The following is a 26,282-nucleotide window of genomic DNA, read 5'->3' as shown; positions in this document are numbered from 1 at the left end:
TGCAAGTACCCATATTTTCTGTTTCCATGGCCTATATGAGCCATGTCATTTATAGCAATATGGCTTGAAAAATATCTACCATCCATATACCATCCATATTCCCCTCAGAGCTGTTTACCAAACACCAAGCTCCACTGTCACCTAAGGCATGTCACTGTGAAACAGCTTCATCAGAGGTAAAGATTAGTTGGGGTTAATCAACCTCTGATGAAGCCGTTTTATGGCCACATGTGTTAAGAGACAATGGGATCTGATGTTCGGTCATGGCTCCTCCTATAGTAAGCCTCTTAAGGTGTGTACACACGCACTACTAAATGCAACGACGGGTCCGCCGGACCCTCCCGCTAGGTGGTCTTTAGCCGACAGTATGCGCGAGTGTACGCACTGTCGGCGGACTGATAAGGCTGTTTCTGAACGATCCACTCAGCGGATTGTTCCGAAACAGCCTTATCAGTCAGCCAACAGCGAGTACACACGCGCATACTGTCGGCTAAAGACCGCCCAGCGGGAGGCTCCGGCGGACCCGTCGTTGCATTTTGTAGTGCGTGTGTATGCACCTTTACCTTCTTATTGTTGCACCGTGCCTTCAGCCTAAGCTTTTCACTTTCCCCAGCAACTCTCGGTCTTGGCCATTGTCTGGGATCTGTGCATGTGAAACTTGCATATAACTTTGCAATTTGCATAGATTAAAAGAATAAATGTTATACTTATTTAACCAGCAAAACTGTGTCAATTCCAATAAACCCTAATTGTTGGACTTTTTTTGTTATATTATACAATTGCTGGGAGCAGAGCTTTGAATTTTGGACTAAATATACCTCTCAGTCTTATCCAACTCACTTCCTGTTCAGCGCTTTCCTTTTTTGTTATTGCATTTTGTTATATACAGTATATACTTGATTTTTATTGAAAATGATTCTGTGGTCTGGTGCAGTATTTAGACATCTTGGTCTTTTGTTTTGGTTTATACATAGTATAGGTCACAGGTGCAGCCACTTTATTTTGAACTTGTCTTTGGTAAAACTGCTTACAATATGATGGTGCTTGTCCAAATCCTGCTGTGAGTTCTATTATAAAAGTGGCAAATAAAGTCTGACCTCAATTGTTCTTTCTGTTTTGAGTGTCAAAAGGTCACCTCTGATGGACCTGCCCACCATCTAAATTCAGACAGGGCAGGGAGCAAGCTGTATTTTCAAGCACATTTTGCCTATGATAAAGGTATTCTATACAAAATGTTTCCTCTATACACTGGTTATATTCACTTATAATCTCACGCATAATTTCCCTCAATCAGTTTTATGCTGGGAATACACGGTACGTTTTTTCCGCTCGATTGAGCCATTTAGATGGCTCGATTGATCACTTCCGACATGTCCGATCACCCTCCCGATCGATTCCGCGCTCGATTACGCATGGGGACAATGGAAAAAGATAAGGAGAACGAGCAGAAGAGAAGCGAATTGACCGCGGAATCGAGTGGGGAATCGATTGGGCGGCAGAATTGAGCCGCAAAAACGCTGTAACATTTGCGGGTTTCAATCTCCATGGTCAGCGCACATGATGCACGCTGACACAGCGGAAATCCTTCACAAACGTGTAATTTGGAGAACAGCGAGCAGAACGCCAGCGCATACCACTAAGGCTGCATCTGAAATGACCACCAGCTCAGTGTGAAGCACCTAAATAGATTTTCGGCACACTTCGCATTCAATTCAGATGCAAATCATATGCAAATCTGCTACTTGATTTTACATGTATTGTTTAGCTTGTTTTTAATCATGTAATGTTGATTTTATATTGATTGAATACAGTTGTGGAGGATGATGTGCTGGCGATGTTTTTATTTTTAAATTCAAAATTTTTGTCGCGTCCATATTTCCGCATTGTCCCCCTGTTCTTCTGTATAATAAAGTTTTTTTACGCCTCCCCGTCGCCATGACGACTGAGCAGGGAGACACTATATGTGTGCCCCCAGAGCGTAAGACGTCATCTGACGAAGGCGCTGTGCACCGAAACGCGTAATGACATCATACGCTTGCTGAACCTCAGCCACGCCTACCTCCCAGTGAGACGGAACCCAGGCCATCGGGACCCGCGCTGCTGGCCACAGCGCATCACCCTCCACTGTTGAGACAAGCGGTTGGCTGTCTGCTGATATGCGAGTTACACAGCATTGTTTGTGAGTATAACTTTAATCCTTGATAAACGTCCCCTAACGTTTAATGCACTATGGCGCACTCCATCTTTTTTTAGTTTCTTGCAAATCTGCTACTACTTATCATGCAAACAGGAAACTCAGGAGGAGGGGCTGGGAGCAGCTAACTTGACATGTTACATAGTTACAAAGTTAAGGAAAGGTGGGGGGAAGGCTGCGCATCCCTAAACACATGTTGCAATTGAATGGTTAATCGCACAGGCATACACCGCCTCTGCCAGACTGAAAAAATGCATGCCCTGCATCCAAGACAAGTGCTAACATTTATTAAGATAGGAGGAACTTTAGCTTCCAATATGGTTTGCATGTAATTTGGAGAACCCAGGTTAGGTGCAATGCACCAGTAGAGGGCAATTCCCACCAGCAGATGGAGCTGTGGAGTGCAGACGAGCACAGCCTCTGCACGGCCACAGATGTCAGATGGGAATTGTACAGATAAGGCAAAGTAGGACACGATAGCCCTCTAAGAGAGAGAGCACAAAGACAGACTAAATGTGTGTTCCCCAATCTAGTCGCCACTCAGCGACGGTGAACACACATCCGCAGAAACAAAGCGGGAACGCAATCGCAGGAGAGAGGCGATTGCCAGAAGTGACACAAGGCTGAACAGAACAGAGCACGAGAGTAGCAAAGGCACAGCAAACAACAATGAGAAGATAAGGAAAATAACAAACGCTAGCTAAACGCGAACACCACACTCATTCGCAACAGCGAACGCGTTTCTGCACGATCACCGCGCGTTAGGTGCCCAGTGATAAGCGTGCCACCCTAACTGACCAATGACACACAAACACGAAATAGAGAACGCGAATGCTTGCTAAATGGTTACCTCACCGAGCCTACAGCAAGCGTTCGTATCAGACAAGACAGACAGACAGGTGGGGCTGCCACTAGCAACCGCTGCTCTGGCTAGCACCCCTAAGTCAGGGATACAGAAGGAGGCACTGCCACTACCACTAGGGCAAGTGCGATCCAGGCAGATAAACAGAAGGGGCTACCAGTAGCAACCGCTGCTCTGGTTAAGACCCCAAAAACTGAGATACAGAAGGAGGCACTGCCACTACCACTAGGGCAAGTGCACTCCAGACAGATGGAGCAGCCAGCAGCAACTGCAGCTCTGGTGGTATAATGGATATGTTAGTTACCTACCATACACTGATACCTGGGTTCAATCCCCAGCTCTGGTGCTTTGAGTCTCCCAGGAGAAAAGCATGATATAAATGTTATTTTTCTTTTGGACTGAGCATAAATTGTACATGCTAGGCTAGCTGCAGCTAGAAGTGTTGGTGGTATAATGGATATGTTAGTTACCTACCATACACTGATACCTGGGTTCAATCCCCAGCTCTGGTGCTTTGAGTCTGCCAGGAGAAAAGCATGATATAAATGTTATTTTTCTTTTGGACTGAGCATAAATTGTACATGCTAGGCTAGTTTCAGCTAGCTCCAGCTAGCTCCAGCTAGAAGTGTTGGTGGTATAATGGATATGTTAGTTAACTACCATACACTGATATCTGGGTTCAATCCCCAGCCACGGTATGTTAGCTGGCTTTTGAAATACAGGAATTCCCTGGCAGATGAGACCATCCTCCCTCCAGTAGGAGGTAGAAGGGTAGAAGGGGAGGAGGGAAGCAGCTGTCCCTTAACTAATTAGTGTAGGCAGACAAGTGAGTCAAATGGTATAAGGACCTTGCTTGGAGGAGGGAGGGGGGGCAGGCCTCCAGCAGTGAGAGCAGTGTGTTTGGCAATAATGTGCCTGCTGACTGTGATGTAGAGGGTCAAAGTTTTGCTTTATGGGGCGAATCGAACTTCCGCGAAAGTTCGCCTGGTGCAAGCGAACGCGAACCCCCAAAGTTCGCCTGGAACCGTTCGCAGGCGAATCGTTCGCGACATCTCTACACAAGACTGTACAGGCAAAACAGATAATACAATCCGACTGCACTAGAGGGAATGCCTAGTACAGTCCCAAGAATTACTCTAAGATAATCTTTAACAAACAGGCAAGGCTGACACTCTAGGAGTGTTTAGCAGTAACAAACCATTAAGGATGACCAGCAAAGGATTCTGGGAGAACATGGTATTTATACTGCCAGCCTTCAAAGGAGGCAGCTAGGCAATCTGCATAACAAATATATGCAAATTCCTCAGCAGCAGAACAGGTCTGAAACTTGCAAACCAAAGACAGGTCTCTGTTCCAGAGACATGCAGCCCTCAGACTTAAGGAATGGTCAAACAGCTGTCTGTCTGTGCAGACAGCTGAGTGGATCATTACAAACGCACCGTGTATTCCCAGCATTAGGTTTAAGTGGGCTTTCGTAGAAAAAAAAAAAAAAACAGGCACTAAAGAAATCTGCAGCAGCCAATCAGATATGCACTTACTGGATATTTACTAGAAAAACCTGGAGAAGGCACATTCTGATTGAAAAATGTTGAACATACACAGGGCTTCAACCAGCCTTATTCACATTAAACATGTTATTATCACAGTCAGGGACTGCTATGTTTGCCATGTGTCAATGTAGAATTGTAATAACACCCTAACCTAACATTTTGTTAAACTTTCAGATTTGTTTCCTGCATATCACAGTTATTACAGTTTTTACAAAATTTGCTGATGTATGAAACCGGACTATACAGCTTCTGTTTTCTCAGATCGCTGGTTCAGAATTCAAATCCTCTACAAAAAAAAATTGATTAGGCACATACGTCAGTTGGCTCATTAGTTAGAGAAATGTAACTAAGAAACCACTGAGATCACAGACAGGCTCTGGATGGAAATGGTTTATCTTTTTTCCTCCATACTAGACTTAATGATATAGTACTACTGCAGCCAGAAAGATCATCAGCAGGACTGAAAAAAAGAAAAAAATATGGTAGCCTCCATTTAACTCTCACTTCAGGTTTCCTTTAAAAGCAAACTCTACATACAGCATGCTTGAAATATTTGTAAAAATAATTCATTTAATTCAAGTTTTCTGCATGGCAAGATCCAGAAAGGGCCATATTTCTCTCTAGAGCTAGCCTGTGGTATGCTGCAAAAAATAAGATGAGGTTTTTGAACTGCAGTAACACTGGAGTAAAAGTCATATGACCCATCTGTACATCACCCTTAGATAAATATTTAACTGTGGATTATTTTTTCCTGTTGATTTTTAATTTTGAGAAGAATCCAAATCCATAAGTTTTATTTATTATTGATTTTAAAAAGTAACTTGGGTTTATTAAAAACAGAATAATTCCATCAGAAAATAATCCTGTTTTGTCTTACTTGGGTCATACCTCGATTCTCTTGAAAGAGTTAGTTCTATAGAGTAATAGCCAATGGCTTGTTTGCAATAGCGAAAATCAGTGATAGAAGTGAAACATTACTAATTTAATCCCATGAATCATAACACTAAACTGGACGGAGATTTATAGCATTTGCACCTACTTACAAGTGTTGTCTTACAAATTACATTTTTGAAGGCACTGAAATAAAAATGTCCATTCAATAAAATCACAGGCCTCAACAGCGTATAACGCTGTCAAGAATCAGTTTTCAGTACTGTGACAACTTAGGCTGTAGGTTGGAAACATCTTCTGGTTAGTTGATATTTACTTACCTGGCAGGAATACTATATGGCCTCAATTCACTAAGCTTTATCAAACACTTTATCAAACGTTTGATAATTTACCTCAAGGGTAAAATCTAATTTTGAATTCACTAAGGTGTTGTAGATTCATTGAATGATTTATCGATAAAACATTCGATACATTTATAACACCTTAGTGAATTGAAAATTAGATTTTACCCTTGAGGTAAATTATCAAACGTTTGATAAAGTGTTTGATAAAGCTTAGTGAATTGAGGCCATTGATGTTTGTGTTTAGTTTCTAAGTTTGTTAGTCTTAACCTATTTGCTAGAATTGTTGTCAGAATTTTTTCGCCAGTTTTTAATAGTGAAATTGGACAATTTGCTCTCCTCTGGTAGAGTTTCATTTAGCATTATTAGAAACACAATAGACATCCACAATAAGGCCTCTTAAGCTGATATTTTTATAGTATTTAATTGTATATCCTATGTAGTCTTTTTATATCAGTGTTGGGGCTTCTAGGAAGTTTGTTCCCATTCTCCTTTTGTACATGGGTGCCATGTTATATGAGGATCCAGCTCCTCCCCATAACTCAGTTTTGTTCCAATCCTATTTCTAAACAAGTAAAATAAACCATAATTTTTTCCAGTTACAATTTCAGAATGTTTTTAAAGGGACTCCGAGCAGTGCAGAAACTATGGAAAGATGCATATCATTTTAAAGCTCTCTTTCTCCTCTTTCCGATGATATATAAACTGCTGCCCTAAGCCTTTTAGTTTTCGCTATTTTCGTGATTGAAATTGCCACGGCCGCGATTTCAATCGCGAAAGTAAAGAAAACTAAAAGGCGTAGGGCAACGATTTAGGTGTCACCAGAAAGAGGAGAAAGAGAGCTTTAAAATGATATCCATCTTTCCATAGTTACATTGTATTACACAGGCCGACTTTTTCTGCTGAATGGAGCTGCTGACACTGGGGAAAGTGTCGTCCTGTGTAATACAAGTAACTATGGAAAGATGGATATCATTTTAAAGCTCTCTTTCTCCTCTTTCTGGCATCACCTAAATCGTCACTCTACGCCTTTTAGTTTTCTTTATTTTTGCGATTGAAATCGCGGCAGCGGCAATTTCAATTGCAAAAATAGCGAAAACTAAAAGGCGTAGGGCAGTGGTTTATATATCATTGGAAAGAGGAGAAAGAGAGCTTTAAAATGATATGCATCTTTCCATAGTTTCTGCACTGCTCGGAGTCCCTTTAAAGGGACTTTGAGCAGTGCAGTAACTATAGAAAGATGCATACCATTTTGAAGCTCTCTTTCTCCTCTTTCCAATGATATATAAAACGCCACCCCATGTCTTTTAGTTTTCGTTATTTTCGTGATTGAAATCGCGGCCGCCATCTTGGATTCCTTATTCAGCATTGTATTATGCAGGATGACACTTTCCCCAGTGTCGGCAGCTCCATTCAGTGCAATGCAATGAAATACAAGGAACCGAGGGGGATATAATTGCAAACATCATGCCGGTAGGTGTGAGGATACAATTAATTAGTTGTGGGTATGCTTAAAGGCATACCCACAGGCACTGCTCGGAGTCCCTTTAATGAGATGAGAGATGTTTTCACTGCTAACTCATCTGTAGGAAAAATTAATTATCACAACTGAACTGTTAAAAATTGCACATTCATCACTTGACAAGATTTATTCCATTTTTAAATATGTGAGTACTGGAAGGTAATGAAAATGTGCTTACATGACTTGATGATATAGGACAATCCTAAGCATGCCTTTTACCAATCAAGTAAAACAGTAATTATATCATATTGCAAGGAGTTTAAGATTGGGGATTCAAATGATTACAAATTCCTTTTTGTGACAGTTTTAATTGAAACGTGCAGGTGAAGCTATGTTGGTTTATGTAATGTGTTCACCTGTGAATTGTAAAATATCTAATGAATTAAACAGCGTAAATAGGTGCACATGGTAGGTCTCACTACTATAAATAATAAAGTGCCGAAACCAGGATCCTGCATTTCTGGCCGTATTAAATAATTTAATAACTGATCAGAACCAGACCATTTTTTCCTGCAGTCTATATATTTATTCTTAGATGAACTTCAATCATTTTCATGCATCTATGGACCATATTTATGTTTTTTCCCCTAAGGAGATATTTTCAAATCTTACATATCAAATACATTTAAATATCATGCCAAGTAAGAAATTACTAAAGTTGAATATTACATTTTTACCTACTTTGTATTACTTTTTCATTTGCTAAGTGTTGTTATTTTTTAGATAAGTTAAACATTATCGCCCATGAGAAAATCCAGGAGAAATGTTTATTGGTTTATTTATTTGGTTTACAGTTTTTGTTCAGAATAAGCTATTACTATTCAAGTAGTTCTAATGTGGACTGTAAGTAATGAGTGTATTTAAAAGTAAAAACTCTACCCTCTTTTTAAAATGTTATTATTATTATCTGTGTTAAAATATTTTAAAAGTTGTCTGGAAAACACAGCATATATCTACCTGTGCAGATGGCTGTATATTAAGAACAATAATGGCAAGAAGGTTTGCTTCTCTTCGGATTGGAGAAAACATCTGCCAGCATAAACACAGGCGGGTCTGCTACTCATTCCCACAGTGATCCAGCCTTTGTAGAAACTATGAGGATATAATTGTTGCAGACAACTGCTTAATATGCTTTGAAGTACATATGGGAACTTTTTTCAGTTTTTTCCAAACTCCTGGTGTCTGCATCAAAGTCTACAATCAATACGAATTAAGCTGTCCCATTTCCATGTTTAAGTCCTTTATTACATTCTGCAGGCCTCATGGCCTGTAAAAGATAAATTAGGAAGAATTTCAATTTCTTCTACATCAGCAAAACATCAAGTTAAAAAAATTAAAGCCAACACTTAACTGTGCCTACATCGATTTGTGAAAAAAGTTGATAAAATCGATATTTTATGGTTATTTTCACATTAAACATATGTTAGGTGTTTATCAGTGAGTGGTCACTGTTTCCATTAATGTTACCATAAAGATAACACACTGGAAAAGAAAATATTTAACATTTTATGAAATAGAATCCCTTCAGGACAAAAAGAATCCCTTCAGGACAACTTACCTATGTCTGTTACCTCACTCACTTTTCACATTTGGTTGAAGAAAAAAAAAAGAACCCATCCATAAACCAGAAAATATGGCTCAACACTAGTCTGCACCCTTATTTATTTCACCTGATCCAGAGTAACAAGACGTGGACCAGTTAGTCTAAAGATGCCAATCAAGGGCATAACTAGCAATCCTTGGGTCCCCCTGCACAAGTTTAAATGCCCCCCCCCCCCCCCAAAAAAAAAAACAACAGAAATTGGAATGGCAGGCGCCAGGCAGGATATATATATATAAAAAGAAAACTTATTAGGTTGCCTCCAATATAGTTAACCAGGTATAGGTGCCCCCAGTATAGTTAGCTTGGTATTGGTTTTCCCAGTATAGGTAGCCTGTTTTCAGGGACATAACTAGAAATCACTGGGCCCCCCTGCAAAGCTTTAGATGGGGTAGGACATTAGACTTTGACTATGGCAGCCCACAGAGTGTAGTAAGTCTTGATGTAAACTGCTGGGAGTACAATTATCTAATTTTAAAGTACATTTACAGTATTAGTTCAAGTTTTTCATAAGGTTACATACTTAAGCCCCAGGCAAGGGTGATTTAAGTTTGGCTTTAGGAATAAATGTAGCCATTAGAAATGGTACAGAACACTGTGCTTGGTTGCAGCTGAAGAATACATCTGTAAGAACTAATTCATGATACTGTTGCCCAGGCAGTTATTTCAAGTGTATTTAAAGCTTTACACTAAACATGCATACACAGGCTGTGTTGGTGTTTACAGTCAGGATGTAGCTTGAGCCTTCAAAAGTTCCACAAGTGAGAGAGCCCTTATAAGAACACAGACCTACTGCTACACTCACTGCAAGTACCTCTGCAGACAACAGAGTCGCTGGAGCATATGTGTGTCTCTACCAGCTGCTAGTCCTGATCTCACCATGCTGTGAGAGCACACTTCCCAGCTCAGGCTGGGAGCACACTTCTCTATGTGGAAAACTGAAAAACAATGTTATTCAATTGGCTAGTGCACATTTGAATGTGTTTTCCCCATGCATATAACAACTGACAGCAGTAAAGCACTGGGAGCATTTTCACTATCAATTACATCAGCTTCTGCGATAAAACATGATTTTTTTTCACACAAACAGACACACAACTGCAGAAAACACATAAAGAAAAACGCACACAGAAAACTGATAGATGAGCGTGCTCCCAGGTGCAGCTTCTTATTACTCACTCTGTCTGCTGATGTGCTCCCAGCTACAGATTCTTATTCCAGCATCACTACAGTTCAGGCACTAGGGGATGAGTGGAGAGGTTGGGGCAGGGTTGAACACAAGACCCTCTGCACACTGAATATGAATTGTCTACAAAATTTTGTATGATTCCTTATCAGTGCCTGAGCAGACGCAGTCATTAGAACAATTGTGCAGAGAGCAGAAAGCTTTTTCTCTCCGCACCCTTAGTCTCTCAGGACAGGGAAAAGAAATGTTTTTTTCCTGGACTAACAGAAAATGTACAATGCCTTTCTAGACAGTTCAACTCTTGGGGCCCCTCCCTAGGCATCTCCCTTCACGGGTCCCCCTGATCCCACATCCCTTGTAAGGTTTATTGTAATGCCACTGATGCCTATAAATCTAGTAATGTAAGGGACAGATCTATCTCTGAACAAATCTGATGAGACAGAGATCTGTTGGCTGCCCATACACCGCAGGCTGATTCCCATTCTATTTTAGCAGGAAATCTTTTGGGAATCAGCCTTGTGACACTGCCTCACTGCCTTTGTCACTGCCCCCCCCAAATGTTATCCGTGCCCCCCCCCCGGTACGGGTGCATTAAAACATCTCACCTGTCTGCTGCCAATGACTGTCTGCTGTGCTTCCACACAGTGAATATGGAAGCACTGTGGACACTCAACGGCAGCAGATAGACATTTGGGGGGGGGGGGCAGTGTTGCGTTCATTGGTCACGATATTGCACGCCGTTACCGCCATGCACCATTATTACACTGTAGGAGCCATAAAGTTAAGTCACCTAACAGGTTTGGGAGTATTATATGTTATACCAATTTTTTAAATGAATGTCTGTATTTCTTTTAAATATGTAATGCACACATCTAAATTAAAATATAAGTAGATTATTTTAATTATTTATAACTAATTTTGGGCCAAAGAGAGCATAACATATCATGTGGTTTTTGAACTTTAATTTATTAAGCAATTTATGTAATTACTTCATGCCATGGACTAATTTAATTATTTCATGCCAGGGATCATATGTGTACCCGTGATGCATGTACACTTCAGCAGAATAGCTGGACTTATATAAACGTCCTATTTGCACTAAAGGTGCACAAGTAGGATGATTATAAAAACCATATCGCTGGAAGTGATTAAAGAAGGCGACATAGTCCATGTAATGCTTAATATTCTAAGCTAGCTGGGTCAGTTGGAGCTCATATTAACCACTTAAGGACCGCCCCCAGCCGATGGGCGGCGGCAAAGTCCGGGCCCAAACGACCGCAATACGCCCATCGGCGGGGGCGGCTGCGGGAGTGGTTATGCGGCGATCGCGTCATTCGTGACGCGATCAGCCGCCGGGGACTGGCTCCGCCCACCGCTCGTAGTAACCCGCCGGCCGTTCGGAAGCGCCGGCGGGTTACTAGCACCCGTATCGCCGCACTTACATTGTATAATAGGCTTTGTAATGTATACAAAGCCTATTATACTGGCTGCCTCCTGCCCTGGTGGTCCCAGTGTCCGAGGGACCACCAGGGCAGGCTGCAGCCACCCTAGTCTGCACCCAAGCACACTGATTTCCCTCCCCCTGCCCCCTGATCGCCCACAGCACCCCTCAGACCCCCCCCTGCCCACCCCCCAGACCACTGTTTGCACCCAGTCACCCCCCTAATCACCCATCAATCACTCCCTGTCACTATCTGTCAACGCTATTTTTTTTTTATCCCCCCCCTGCCCACTGCCCCCTCCTGATCACCCCCCCACCCCTCAGATTCTCCCCAGAACCCCCCCCCAGACCCCTCCCCCCGTGTACTGTATGCATCTATCCCCCCTGATCACCTGTCAATCACCTGTCAATCACCTGTCAATCACCCGTCAATCACCAGTCAATCACCCCCTGTCTCTGCTACCCATCAATCAGCCCCTAACCTGCCCCTTGCGGGCAATCTGATCACCCACCCACACCAATAGATCGCCCGCAGATCCGACATCAGATCACCTCCCAAATCCATTGTTTACATCTATTCTCTCCTCTAAACACCCACTAATTACCCATCAATCACCTATCAATCACCCCCTATCACCACCTGTCACTGTTACCCATCAGATTAGACCCTAATCTACCCCTTGCGGGCACCCAATCACCCGCCCACACGCTCAGATTGCCCTCAGACCCCCCTTTATCAATTCGCCAGTGCAATATTTACATCTGTTATTCCCTGTAATAACCCACTGATCACCTGTCAATCACCTATCAATCACCCCCTGTCACTGCCACCCATCAATCACCCCCTGTCACTGCCACCCATCAATCAGCCCCTAACCTGCCCCTTGCGGGCAATCTGATCACCCACCCACACCAATAGATCGCCCGCAGATCTGACATCAGATCACCTCCCAAATCCATTGTTTACATCTATTCTCTCCTCTAAACACCCACTAATTACCCATCAATCACCTATCAATCACCACCTGTCACTGTTACCCATCAGATTAGACCCTAATCTACCCCTTGCGGGCACCCAATCACCCGCCCACACGCTCAGATTGCCCTCAGACCCCCCTTTATCAATTCGCCAGTGCAATATTTACATCTGTTATTCCCTGTAATAACCCACTGATCACCTGTCAATCACCTATCAATCACCCCCTGTCACTGCCACCCATCAATCACCCCCTGTCACTGCCACCCATCAATCAGCCCCTAACCTGCCCCTTGCGGGCAATCTGATCACCCACCCACACCAATAGATCGCCCGCAGATCCGACATCAGATCACCTCCCAAATCCATTGTTTACATCTATTCTCTCCTCTAAACACCCACTAATTACCCATCAATCACCTATCAATTACCCCCTATCACCACCTGTCACTGTTACCCATCAGATTAGACCCTAATCTACCCCTTGCGGGCACCCAATCACCCGCCCACACGCTCAGATTGCCCTCAGACCCCCCTTTATCAATTCGCCAGTGCAATATTTACATCTGTTATTCCCTGTAATAACCCACTGATCACCTGTCAATCACCTATCAATCACCCCCTGTCACTGCCACCCATCAATCACCCCCTGTCACTGCCACCCATCAATCAGCCCCTAACCTGCCCCTTGCGGGCAATCTGATCACCCACCCACACCAATAGATCGCCCGCAGATCCGACATCAGATCACCTCCCAAGTGCAGTGTTTACATCTCTTCTCTCCTCTAAACACCCACTAATTACCCATCAATCACCCCCTATCACTACCTGTCACGGTTACCCATCAGATTAGACCCTAATCTGCCCCTTGCGGGCACCCAATCACCCGCCCACACCTCAGAACGTCCTCAGACCCCAGCCCTGATCACCTCGCCAGTGCATTGCTTGCATCTATTTCCCCCCTCTAATCACACCTTGAGACACCCATCAATCACCTCCTGTCACCCCCTAGCACACCTACCCATCAGATCAGGCCCTAATTTGCCCCGTGTGGGCTCCTGATCACTCGGCCAAACCCTCAGGTCCCCCTCAGACCCCCTTCCGATCACCTCCCCAGTGCATTGATTGCATCTATTTTCCCCTCTAACCGCCCCCTGAGACACCCATCAATCACCTCCTGTCACCCCCTAGCACTCCTATCCATCAGATCAGGCCCAAAACATCCTGTCATCTAAGAGGCCACCCTGCTTATGACTGGTTCCACAAAATTTGCCCCCTCATAGACCACCTGTCATCAAAATTTGCAGATGCTTATACCCCTGATCAGTCATTTTGAGAAATTTGGTTTCCAGACTACTCACAGTTTTGGGCCCGTAAAATGCCAGGGCAGTATAGGAACCCCACAAGTGACCCCATTTTAGAAAGAAGACACCCCAAGGTATTCTGTTAGGTGTATGATGAGTTCATAGAAGATTTTATTTTTTTGTCACAAGTTAGCGGAAATTGATATGTATTGTTTTTTTTTTCACAAAGTGTCATTTTCCGCTAACTTGTGACAAAAAAAAATCTTCTATGAACTCACCATACTCCTAACAGAATACCTTGGGGTGTCTTCTTTCTAAAATGGGGTCACTTGTGGGGTTCCTATACTGCCCTGGCATTTAAGGGGCCCTAAACCGTGAGCAGTAGTCTAGAATCCAAAGGCCTCAAAATGACCTGTGAATAGGACGTTAGGCCCCTTAGCGCACTTAGGTTGCAAAAAAGTGTCACACATGTGGTATCGCCGTACTCAGAAGAAGTAGTATATTGTGTTTTGGGGTGTATTTTTACACATACCCATGCTGGGTGGGAGAAATCTCTCTGTAAAAGGACAATTGTGTGTAAAAAAAAATCAAACAATTGTCATTTACAGAGATATTTCTCCCACCCAGCATGGGTATGTGTAAAAATACACCCCAAAACACATTATACTACTTCTCCTGAGTACGGTGGTACCACATGTGTGGCACTTTTTTGCACCCTAAGTGCGCTAAGAGGCCCAAAGTCCAATGAGTACCTTTAGGATTTCACAGGTCATTTTGCGACATTTGGTTTCAAGACTACTCCTCACGGTTTAGGGCCCCTAAAATGCCAGGGCAGTATAGGAACCCCACAAATGACCCCATTTTAGAAAGAAGACACCCCAAGGTATTCCGTTAGGAGTATGGTGAGTTCATAGAAGATTTTATTTTTTGTCATAAGTTAGCGGAAAATGACACTTTGTGAAAAAAAACAATTAAAATCAATTTCCGCTAACTTGTGACAAAAAAAAAATCTTCTATGAACTCACCATCCTCCTAACGGAATACCTTGGGGTGTCTTCTTTCTAAAATGGGGTAATTTGTGGGGTTCCTATACTGTCCTGGCATTTTAGGGGCCCTAAACCGCGAGGAGTAGTCTTGAAACGAAATTTCTCAAAATGACCTGTGAAATCCTAAAGGTACTCATTGAACTTTGGGCCCCTTAGCGCAGTTAGGGTGCAAAAAAGTGCCACACATGTGGTATCACCGTACTCAGGAGAAGTAGTATAATGTGTTTTGGGGTGTATTTTTCCACATACCCATGCTGAGTGGCAGAAATATCTCTATAAATAGACAATTGTGTGTAAAAAAAATAAAACAATTGTCATTTATGGAGATATTTCTCCCACCCAGCATGGGTATGTGTAAAAATACACACCAAAACACATTATACTACTTCTCCTGAGTACGGCAATACCACACGTGTGGCACTTTTTTGCAGCCTAACTGCGCTAAGGGGCCAAAAGTCCAATGAGCATCTTTAGGCTTTACAGGGGTGCTTACAATTAGGCACCCCCCAAAATGCCAGGACAGTGAACACACCCCACAAATGACCCCATTTTGGAAAGTAGACCCTTCAAGGTATTCAGAGAGGAGCATAGTGAGTCCGTGGCAGATTTCATTTTTTTTTTGTTGCAAGTTAGAAGAAATGGAAACTTTTTTTTTTTCTTTTTTTTGTCAGAAAGTGTCATTTTCCGCTAACTTGTGACAAAAAATAAAATCTTCTATGAACTCACCATGCCTCTCACTGAATACTTTGGGATGTCTTCTTTCCAAAATGGGGTCATTTGGGGGGTATTTGTACTATCCTGGAATTTTAGCCCCTCATGAAACCTGACAGGTGCGCAGAAAAGTCAGAGATGCTTGAAAATGGGAAAATTCACTTTTGGCACCATAGTTTGTAAACGCTATAACTTTTACCCAAACCAATAAATATACACTGAATGGGTTTTTTTTTATCAAAAACATGTTTGTCCACATTTTTCGCGCTGCATGTATACAGAAATTTTACTTTATTTGAAAAATGTCAGCACAGAAAGTTAAAAAAATCATTTTTTTGCCAAAATTCATGTCTTTTTTGATGAATATAATAAAAAGTAAAAATCGCAGGAGCAATCAAATAGCATCAAAAGAAAGCTTTATTAGTGACAAGAAAAGGAGGTAAAATTCATTTAGGTGGTAGGTTGTATGACCGAGCAATAAACCGTGAAAGCTGCAGTGGTCTGAATGGAAAAAAAGTGCCTGGTCCTTAAGGGGTAGAAAGACTGTGGTCCTGAAGTGGTTAAGCCACCAGGAGGCTAAGAGAAAAGGTTATAGGGAAAGCTATACGTCTGGTGTCATTCTCTTCTAGCTGCATGGTCTAATGTATTAACATTTGATTGGTCTGTCTTGGGCTGTTTTTATCCTTGATGGGAAAAAGGATGGCAATGATCTTATACTGGGGATGGTTTTATAAAAGTTATATTCTAAAGTATTCCGTCTCTTGTCTGAATTCCTTCTCTTGTCTGAAATAAAACCTCCTAATCAAAACTCTGTGCAGCATGAACTCACTTAAACTCATTTAGCCTAGCAAATCTGCATCCAACACTTTATCAGATTGTATTCAGTACCATGGACAGCATTTGCAATGGTCTTGCTGGAGGGAGTAGACACAAACTACTTCAGTTCAGGGAAAAAACTGGCTGCTGGGATGTCTAAGGCTTTGTTAACATTGCGTTCCGTCCGCGTTGGCCGGTTTTTGAAGCGTTTTTTTTTCCGATTTCTCTGCATTGGATGGTTTTGTTAATCACTTTTCTATGCGCTTTTGCAGAGCGATTGTGTTTTTTCACATCAGTCAGGAAGTGAGCACTTTTCTCTGTGTGATAAAATATCAGTGAAAGAAGAAGCAATGATGTTTGTATATTGTCCTAATAGGTTTGCATAGTACATAATCAGGCACTGAATATGAAATGACAAAGGCTGCAATAAAGCTTATGGTTTTGTGAATCAAGCCAGCCATGACTAAGCACCCAGAGGAGCTCCTACTTGCACTTCTGGCAAATGCTAGGGTTTACACAATGCTAGTTAGAGTTTGTTTGCATGGTATATTGTTGAAAATACATTTCACAATTGCTCTGTGATAAGGAAGTTCAGTGAGATGCAAATAATTCTAAGTTGCTGCCAGATCTTGCAAATGTTGCATGCAAATATGTGTAGCTTGAAAACAGACTAATCGAATCCTGCCAAGGAAGAATTTGATTGGTCTATTTAGCTAGTCTAACAAGCTGTATAACTTTCCATACTAATCTTCCATTAACTCATATTAACTTACTTTAACTTTACATCTCAATAACCATTTATTTCCCATCTCTGTCACAGTAACAGCAAATTAAAATCAGTTTCGTAGGAGCAGTAGTGATGGGCGAACACCTGGATGTTCGGGTTCGGGAAAGTTCGCCGAACATGGCCGAGATGTTCGGCATGTTCGGGCCGAACCCCGAACTTTCCGAACATCCAGCTTTTGGGGGCCATATGGGGTCGCAGGCATAAGGGGGGAGCATGCCCCGATCGCGGGGGGGGGTCGGAAATTCCCCCCACCCCCTCCGCTAGCGCTCCCCCCTCTGCCCGCTTCCCCATACAAAAGTTTAAGCAAAGTACCTGTAGTGGATGGCCTGGCAGTGGGCGGCACTGTGGAGTGAGGAGGAGGAGTCCGGAGAGTGACGAGTTGAGGGAGGCCGGGCAGCGGGCGGTTCAGCGGAAGTACCCTTGTGGTACTTCCGCCCTTTCTCTGACCTCACGCCCGCTGCCCGGCCTCCCTCAACTCGTCACTCTCCGGACTCCTCCTCCTCACTCCACAGTGCCGCCCACTGCCAGGCCATCCACTACAGGTACTTTGCTTAAACTTTTGTATGGGGAAGCGGGCAGAGGGGGGAGCGCTAGCGGAGGGGGTGGGGGGAATTTCCGACCCCCCCCCCGCGATCGGGGCATGCTCCCCCCTTATGCCTGCGACCCCATAGGGGGGCAGTATTCGGCCGAACAGGGCCCTGTTCGGCCGAACAGGGGCCCTGTTCGGCCCTGTTCGGGGGCCATTAGAAGTTCGGGGCGAACCCGAACTTAAAAGGCCGAACACCATCAGGTGTTCGGCCGAACGCGAACATCACCCGAACAGGGTGATGTTCTGCAGAACCCGAACAGTGGCGAACACTGTTCGCCCAACACTAAGGAGCAGTAATCTAATGATCTCAAACAGATCACATTAATTAATATTGACAATATTTGTTAACACACACACACACACACACACACACGCACGCACGCACACACGCACACACACACACACACACACACACACACAGCATTTTAATGGATGAAAAACAGAGATTTTTCCTGTATGACTTTTAAATGTTAAAATTGCAGTCTTAGTATGTCACAATAGTTTAGATGTTTATGGAGTTTATATTTATTGCAGTGCCCTTTTATAAGATACTCAATATATTTCACAAGGCCCTTAAGGCAACAGCTGTATGGAATATATTTTATTTTCTATAGTTTGTCAGGTTAGAGTTTGAACTCATCCCTACCTCCAAACATTGTTATTATTCATCTTATACCTGACAGACCTCAATTACCTTTACAGAAAGAATATTTGCTCACCATGGATAGGGAGAAAGTATGATGGGTTGAAATGTATTTTTCTATAGTTTAATATTTAAAGAATGTGTAAAAAATACAGCAGACAAGCAAAAGTGTGGTGAGCCCTCAGCTGAATTCTGAACACGCTGAAACCTATTTTAAGACAATAAAATAGATAGAGGGACTTGTGGGAATTCCCTATCTACTCGATCTCCTCTGTAGAGGTGTGTTCCTGTTCAGTATAAATTCTTTCTGCTTTTTGCCATAGCTATTATGGACTGCAGTAATCTGCACAATATATACTCGGACTAGATGTGACATTTTCATTTTACCATTACAAAAGCTTTTCCATTATATATATATATATATATATATATATATATATATATATATATATATATATATATATATATATATATATATATATATATATATATATATATATATATATATATATATATATATGTATATATATATATACTGTATATATATATATATATACATACACATTTATTTTTATTTTTTTAAAGGCAAGCTGCATTAACCTATTTTGGTTCCTGGACGTAGTTTCAGGCGCTCCCAGCTCGGGCTATGGTGCCCGGTCACTGATTCCTCTCCCCCGCTGAAAAAGCGACAGCTTCTCTCGGAAGCTGCGCCTTTTCTGGCTGTTACCTCCCCCATGCGTCGCTCTAAGCGTGTGTTACGCTTAGAGTGACGTCATGTAAACAAACTCATGGCCGCCATCTTGTGGCCAAAAAGTAATACTACAACCAAAACCACATTTACATTTTAAACCTATTGTTTACATCCCACCCTCCCAAAACTACCCAAATAAAATGTTTAATATAAAAAAAAAAACATTACAAAAAACACATGTAAATATTTACCTAAGGGTCTAAACTTTTTAAATATCAATGTAAAGATGATATATTTCTATATTTTTTTTAATTTTAAACTTGTAAATAGTGATAGATGCAAAACGGAAAAAATGCACCTTTATTTCCGAATAAAATATTGTCGCCATACATTGTGATAGGGACATAATTTTAGCGGTGTTCTAACCGGGACATATGGGCAAATACAATACGTGATTTTTATTTATGGAGGCATGTATTATTTTAAAACTATAATGGCTGAAAACTGAGAAATAATGATGTTTTCCGTTTTTTTCTTATTCTTCCTGTTAAAATGCATTTACAGTAAAGTGGCTCTTAGCAAAATGTACCCCCCAAAGAAAGCCTAATTGGTGGTGGAAAAACAAGATATAGATCAGTTCATTGTGATAAGTAGTGATAAAGTTATAGGCTAATGGATGGGAGGTGAACATTTCTCAAGTGAAAACGACGGAACGCGAATGGGTTAAGCTAACATACAACCGTAATAAGTAGTAATTTGAAAGATAGAGGCGCCAAAACAGGATAAAAATGAGTTAAAAAACGTAAAATGGAGGGGGTGGGTGGATCCACTACCCTCACATAAAATGACCAGGCTGAATTCAAGCCGTATACAATATAAACAGGTATTTATTAGTCTCCAAAAAACAGTGCAACGCGTTTCACGGGCACATATCCCGCCTCATCAGGCAATTCTGAGGTAGGAGGCCTAGGCAGAGGCGCTCTAGCTCACATATGACCTTCTATTGTGTTCTCCTACCTCAGAATTGCCTGATGAGGCGGGATATGTGCCCGTGAAACGCGTTGCACTGTTTTTTGGAGACTAATAAATACCTGTTTATATTGTATACGGCTTGAATTCAGCCTGGTCATTTTATGTGAGGGTAGTGGATCCACCCACCCCCTCCATTTTACGTTTTTTAACTCATTTTTATCCTGTTTTGGCGCCTCTATCTTTCAAATTACTACTTATATCTTGTCCACCCTAGGTGGAGGGGTGTTTCCCCATTTTCCTTCTATAGAGAGCGACTTTTTAACCTGAGTGGGGTCAGGTCATAATTCTCCCCACCTGCTTTTCTAGTGGTCGCCTGCATGGTGACCCACACTTGTGAGTATATTTTTAAATACAATTCTTTCCAGAAATTGGCTTGACATACTACACTAGATTTGGCTCTCGGTTTTTCTTCTTATTTTTCAAAGCATAACATACAACCGTGTACACTATAGCCAATAAAGCATAAATTAATGAAAAATAAATATAATATGTAAAGAATGTAGCTAGTAATAGTTCTAATCAATGCATATGGTAGAAAAAAAGTGTTGGCCTGCAGCGCCTAAAGGAAGGGATCTGGTGGGCTATATAAATTTACCAAAGTCGGCTGTGAACCAAGCCTGAGAAGAGCCCAAACAGAAGCACAGAAAGTGCAAAACGGCTGTAAGGCTATTCAGTGCCCTGCACCCACAGCAAATCTTTGTTTCACCATAGCCTGGTGTGTGCACTTCAATTGTTTGTTTGCAGCACTCACAAACATGATGCATGCCTGTATGAAACTGGATTTTGAATTAAAGCGGACCCAAACCAAACAATTTTTTAATTCAAAATATTTAGTTGCACCACTCTGACAGATACAAAGATAAATAAACACTCCTTCAAGCTTATGAGCATTTCAGTGCATGATTTTCACCCTTCTCTTTTCTTAACTAGGTTTATACAGGTGGCAGCCATTACTTCAGAGCTTAGTAGGAGGTTTTAGATTATGGGTGTGTGTGTCCTCAGCTACCCTCCCTCACAGGGGCGTCATCTATGTGCGATAGTAAAATATCAGTATCATTTACTAATATTTTACTATTATAATTAGCACAGCAAAATAGTAGAATATCTGTAAATTTACAGATATTCTAATGTAGGTAACAAAAAATGGTTAATTGTGCAATGCCCACTAGTTCGCTGGTATTAGTACCTGCAAAATTTCCATGCTATCTGCGCATGGCAACTTTACTAAAAGTTAGTGCATTAGGTCCATAGTCTCTAGCAGTGTCTGAAAACTTTCCTATGTCTATAATAGAATTTGAGTTAGAAGTCTGTGGGAGACATTTATCAAGAGTGTCTGAGACAAAATGTTGGTAAGTTTTTAGAAATCCATGCAGAACTGTCTCAAACATCTTAAGAAGTCACTAAATAGTGCAGTTTCCTTCTTAAAGTGGAACTGTAGATTCAAATTAAACACATTGTTTCACTGCCCCCAGCAGCCGTCCTGTCCCGCGCCGTTCCTCGACGAACCTCCGTTCTCCCGCAGCCAGCTACTTTCGGTTTCGCTGCCGGGCCACTGCGCCTGCGTGGCTCTGGCCACGCGTATCCTTTCTTCGCATTCCCCGCTATTGCAGAGGATACGCTTGGCAGGGCTGCGCTGGCATCAACTTACAAGTCGAGGTACAGAACGGAGTGGTGACGGGGGAACGGAGACTCGTGAAGACTCGGCGCGGGACAGGACAGCTGCTGGGGGCTTGCAGAAGCCCCAGGTAAGTGAAACAATGTGTTTAATTTGAATCTACAGTTCCGCTTTAAGCTGTTCTTTAATAGGAGGAGTTAGGAAGGTTTATCAGACAGTGCAGTGTGGTCAAGAAATTGCTGTTGCTGAGGTAACCGATACATCTGCTGTATTGATACATAAAAGATAAGTTATAATAGCATAAATATATTTTTTGAGATAATAATAATTTGTTGAGGTAACATAGATCAAATGTAGTTTTTCTATATTAAGCAGTTTAGAGGTCAGCCACAAGATACTGTCATAATAGGCCCTCAATACTCCATTTTCAGTGCTACGGGTGAAATAGCATTACATTACAGAAGGTCACAAGAATAGTGAGAGAGAGGGACTTTAAAAGAGAGAAAAAAGAAGAATGAACGGTAAAAAGGGAGTCACTCTCTCTATGGTTTTTCTAACCCTTTCTCTCTCTCTCTCTCTCTCTCTCTCTCTCTCTCTCTCTCTCTCTCTCTCTCTCTCTCTCTCTCTCTCTCATAAAATCTTGCAGAGAAATCTTGCAGTCTGAGTCCCAGAGCTTTGTGGAATAGTAATGCTAACTGTAACATGAATGGATGTAGAATCAGGAAGTGGATGTGCCATAGCAACCTGGATCACCAACCAGGAAATATAATTTGAAAGGAATGAAGCTGAACCTATCCGTTGTGCAATTGCTCTTTTTATTAATGGCTATCCCATTAGCACAGCATTTTCTGGCATCAAATCACTCCGTTTTCAGTTTGTGACGTAGAATAGCATGGGATACATCATGAGATGGAAACTGTATCCAAAAAGCTAGAAGCAAAATAAATATGGCAGCCTCATTCACCATAAAAATGACCACAAAATAAGCAGATTATTTTTGCATTTGCAGGCCTCAGCAGTGGCCACAAAAGCTACATAATACCAATAACTGAGTGGCCCAACAACTACTTAATAATGTAGTATCTTGTGCTTGGGTGTGGTGGAAGTGGAGCATTTGAAGGTTTACTTAGGGCCCAGTGATTTCTAGTTACACCCCTTGGGGTGATGTATTTTAGTTTGGCAACCCGGTTTTAAACTCAGAGCTAGGATGCTTCACATTTTCATTACAAGCTCACAGCATATCTTTATTAGCCTTAGACTTGGATTTACCCTTGAGCTCTTACATGAGGGATTATACAAAGCTTTTTTTTTTAACCTATATTACTAGCCAATCTCCTTGCTTGTAACACATCTGCGTACTGGCCGCAACGCTGGCTTTAGGGGCATAACTGCAGGGAAGCAGCCCCTGTGACCTGCAGGGGGGGCCCAGAGCTGTAAAGGGGCACCAACTATTACTTCACTCGCTCCAATAAAGGGGTCCATCCTTCAGATCAGGTGTTTTGTGGCTACACTTTTGGCTAATCTCTTCATTGCTGTTAATAAACCGTGCACTTGAGCAGTAACTGAACATTGGAAATTTCTTCTGCAATAAGTTCATCCACTTGAAAAGCTACATAGAAGTCCTTCAATAAAAATGTGTCCAATTGACGTGAATGTGGCGGCAGCCCCAGGTCCACTCCACACCAATTGTCGTGAATAGCTTCCTATGGGGATTGCAGGAGAGCATGCGTGCCGATGCACGCGAATCTCAGCTCGGATGATGGAGCTCCGCCTTCAGTCTCCCAGCGGCGATTGCCACTGGGAAACTGTTAGACAGCAAAACCACCATCTAATAACCCTGTAAAGTGCTGTGATCTAAGCCAGCACTGTACTGGGGGCAGCCGTGTGTCCCCTCTGTAGGCAGGAAAGTGATCGGCTGACATAGACTGAAGTCTATGACAGCAGATCACGCTGATTGACTGGTCGGGGGAGGGAAGGAGGAAGGAATAAAAAATTTAAAAAAATTGGTAAATTTATTAAAAAATTAATTAAAATTATTTATTAAAAAAAACAGCTGGGGAGCGATCAGACCCCACCAACCCACAGACCCCGTGTATCACTTGTGTGCTGTACTATTTAGTAAAAAATGGCCTGGTCACTAGGGGGGTTTAACACCACAGTCCTTAAGTGGTTAAAGGGCCACTATCGCAAAAAAGTTGGCAGTTAAAAATATGACAGAACTGACATGTTTTGGACCAGTCCATCTCCTCATGGGGGATTCTCAAGGTTTTCTTTGTTTTCAACAACATTTCCTGAACAGCAGTTGCAAATTCTAACTGTCAAAATAATGTGCAAGTGAGTACGGATGCTGGCTGGTATCTTACTATTTTGGCAGTTAAACTGCTGTTCAGGAAATGCTGTTGAAAACAAAGAAAACCTCGAGAATCCCCCATGAGGAGATGGACTGGCCCAAAACCTGTCAGTTCTGTCAGATTTTAATTGCCTACTTTTTTAGTGGTCCTTTAACCTTGCAAACTGGACCCAACTGGACCCATCCCACCACACTCCCAGCCACATAAAATCATTATGTTTCCATCATATGTCCCCAAAAGCATTGTTGCTGATCCTATTATCCCTCTCCTCCTTTCCCTTACATTTCCAGGGTGTACACACATTGGGGTCTTACCAAATCCAGGCAGGACACAGGAGACAGCACCATGCTCTTCACTGCAGGGGAAGGGACACACACCTTGAGGGCCCCTACAGGCTCTGGGGCCCTGGGGCAATTTCCCCTTTGCCTTTATCACCAGCCCTGATTTAAATATTCATTGTGTCTTTTTCTACTTCAAATATTTAAAGAGGAACTTCAGCCTAATCAAACATACTGTCATTAAGTTACATTAGTTATGTTAATTGAAATAGATAGGCAGGGAATCAGGGGGGACAACTGACACTGCAATGAGGGGCCCAGAGCTTCTGGGGGGCCCAGGGCCCCCCCCCAAGAGCTGGAAGGGCCGCATGTGCTGGCTGCGGGCCTGTGGCTCACTAACCAGCACACTGCGTTCCAGCACTGAGAGAGGAGTGACATCAGCGCTTGAACATGGGGAGCAGATGAGTGAGCCCACTATAGCGGACTTTCTATACTGGGGCACCACATATATCTGGCTACATGTTACCTATACCGGGACACCACCTATACTGGGGCTGGTACAACCTATACTGCGGCGCCACCTATATCTGGCTACCTATACTGGGGCACCACCTATACTTGGCTACCTATACTGAGGGCACTACCTGTACCTGGCTACCTATACTGGGGCACCACCTATACTTGGCTACTTATACTGGGGCACCTATAGCTTCCCACCTATACTGGGGGCACCTGTACCTGGCTAACCTATACTGGTGCACCACCCATACCAGGCTACCTATACTGGGGGCAACTATACCAGGCTACCTATACTGGGGCACCACCTATAGTTGAATACCTATACTGGGGGCACCTGTATCTTGCTGGTCTATACTGGGGCACCAGCTATACCAGGCTACTTATACTGGGGGCATCTACACCAGGCTTCCTATACTTGGGCACCACCTATAGTTGGCTACTTATACTGGCTACCTATACTGGGGGCACCTATGCCTGGATACCTATACTGGGGGTGCCTATATCTGGCAAGGGCAGGGGGAAGAGCTGAGACAGAGGGAGGCAAGAGGTAACACAGGGGGATAAAAGAGGCACAGGGGGAACAGAAGTGGACAAAAGAGGCACAGGGAGAAAAGAGATGAGACCGGAACATGAGGTCACACAGAGGGACACAAAAGAGGCACAAACTGAGGTAAGACAGAGGGGGACAAAAGAGGCACAGGAAGAAAAGAGGCAGAGAAAAGAGAATGGATAAAGCATAAGAACAAACCTACAAGTCTCTATCTCCTTTGTTAACCGGGGACTACCTGTATTTTGTTAGTATTTGGCTCCACCCACAACTTGACATGGCCACACCCACTTTTCGCTGCATCACATTGTGCATGCCACTTTCTTCAGTGTCGGAGCCACGCACATTTTTTGCTGCAGTGCATGGACACGGGGGTGGCTAGTGGGTGGTCCCAGGGAGGGGGGGCCCAGATAATGTGTGAGGGGCCCCAAAATTTCTGATGGCGGCCCTGTAGATAGGCAATATAATCTCTTACCCACCCTGTTTTAAAAGAACAGGCAAATGTTTGATTTCATGAGGGCAGCCATCTTTTGGTTAAAAGGAGGTGACAGGGAGCATGTTCCAACTGTCCTGTGTGCTGATCACCCCCCCCCCCCCCAGTTGCTAGGCTACAAGAATAACAACATAGAAAATCCCATCATGCTTTACACAGCATCGGGGGGAAAAAGCCCTGGCAGTTTTCTTTGATGGGTGGAGCTTAGCTAAATATGCAGCTAAAAATGATGCTTTGGTAAGAAAAACAAAGTTCTGATGCTGTGAAACTGTTAAAGAAACACCAAGCCTTTTCAGT

The 26,282-nt window shown here is 42.7% G+C and overlaps 1 protein-coding gene across 20 annotated transcripts in view; it reads left to right on the top strand.

The window, feature by feature from the left end:
- Positions 1-26,282, top strand: part of DMD (dystrophin) — a 3,066,377-nt gene that overhangs the window by 2,292,214 nt on the left and 747,881 nt on the right. The gene's annotated exons all lie outside the window — the stretch shown is intronic.

This window comes from Hyperolius riggenbachi, chromosome 2 (assembly GCF_040937935.1).
Source record: "Hyperolius riggenbachi isolate aHypRig1 chromosome 2, aHypRig1.pri, whole genome shotgun sequence".
NCBI classification, from domain to species: Eukaryota; Metazoa; Chordata; class Amphibia; order Anura; family Hyperoliidae; genus Hyperolius; species Hyperolius riggenbachi.
This window is presented reverse-complemented; position numbering and strand designations above follow the sequence as displayed.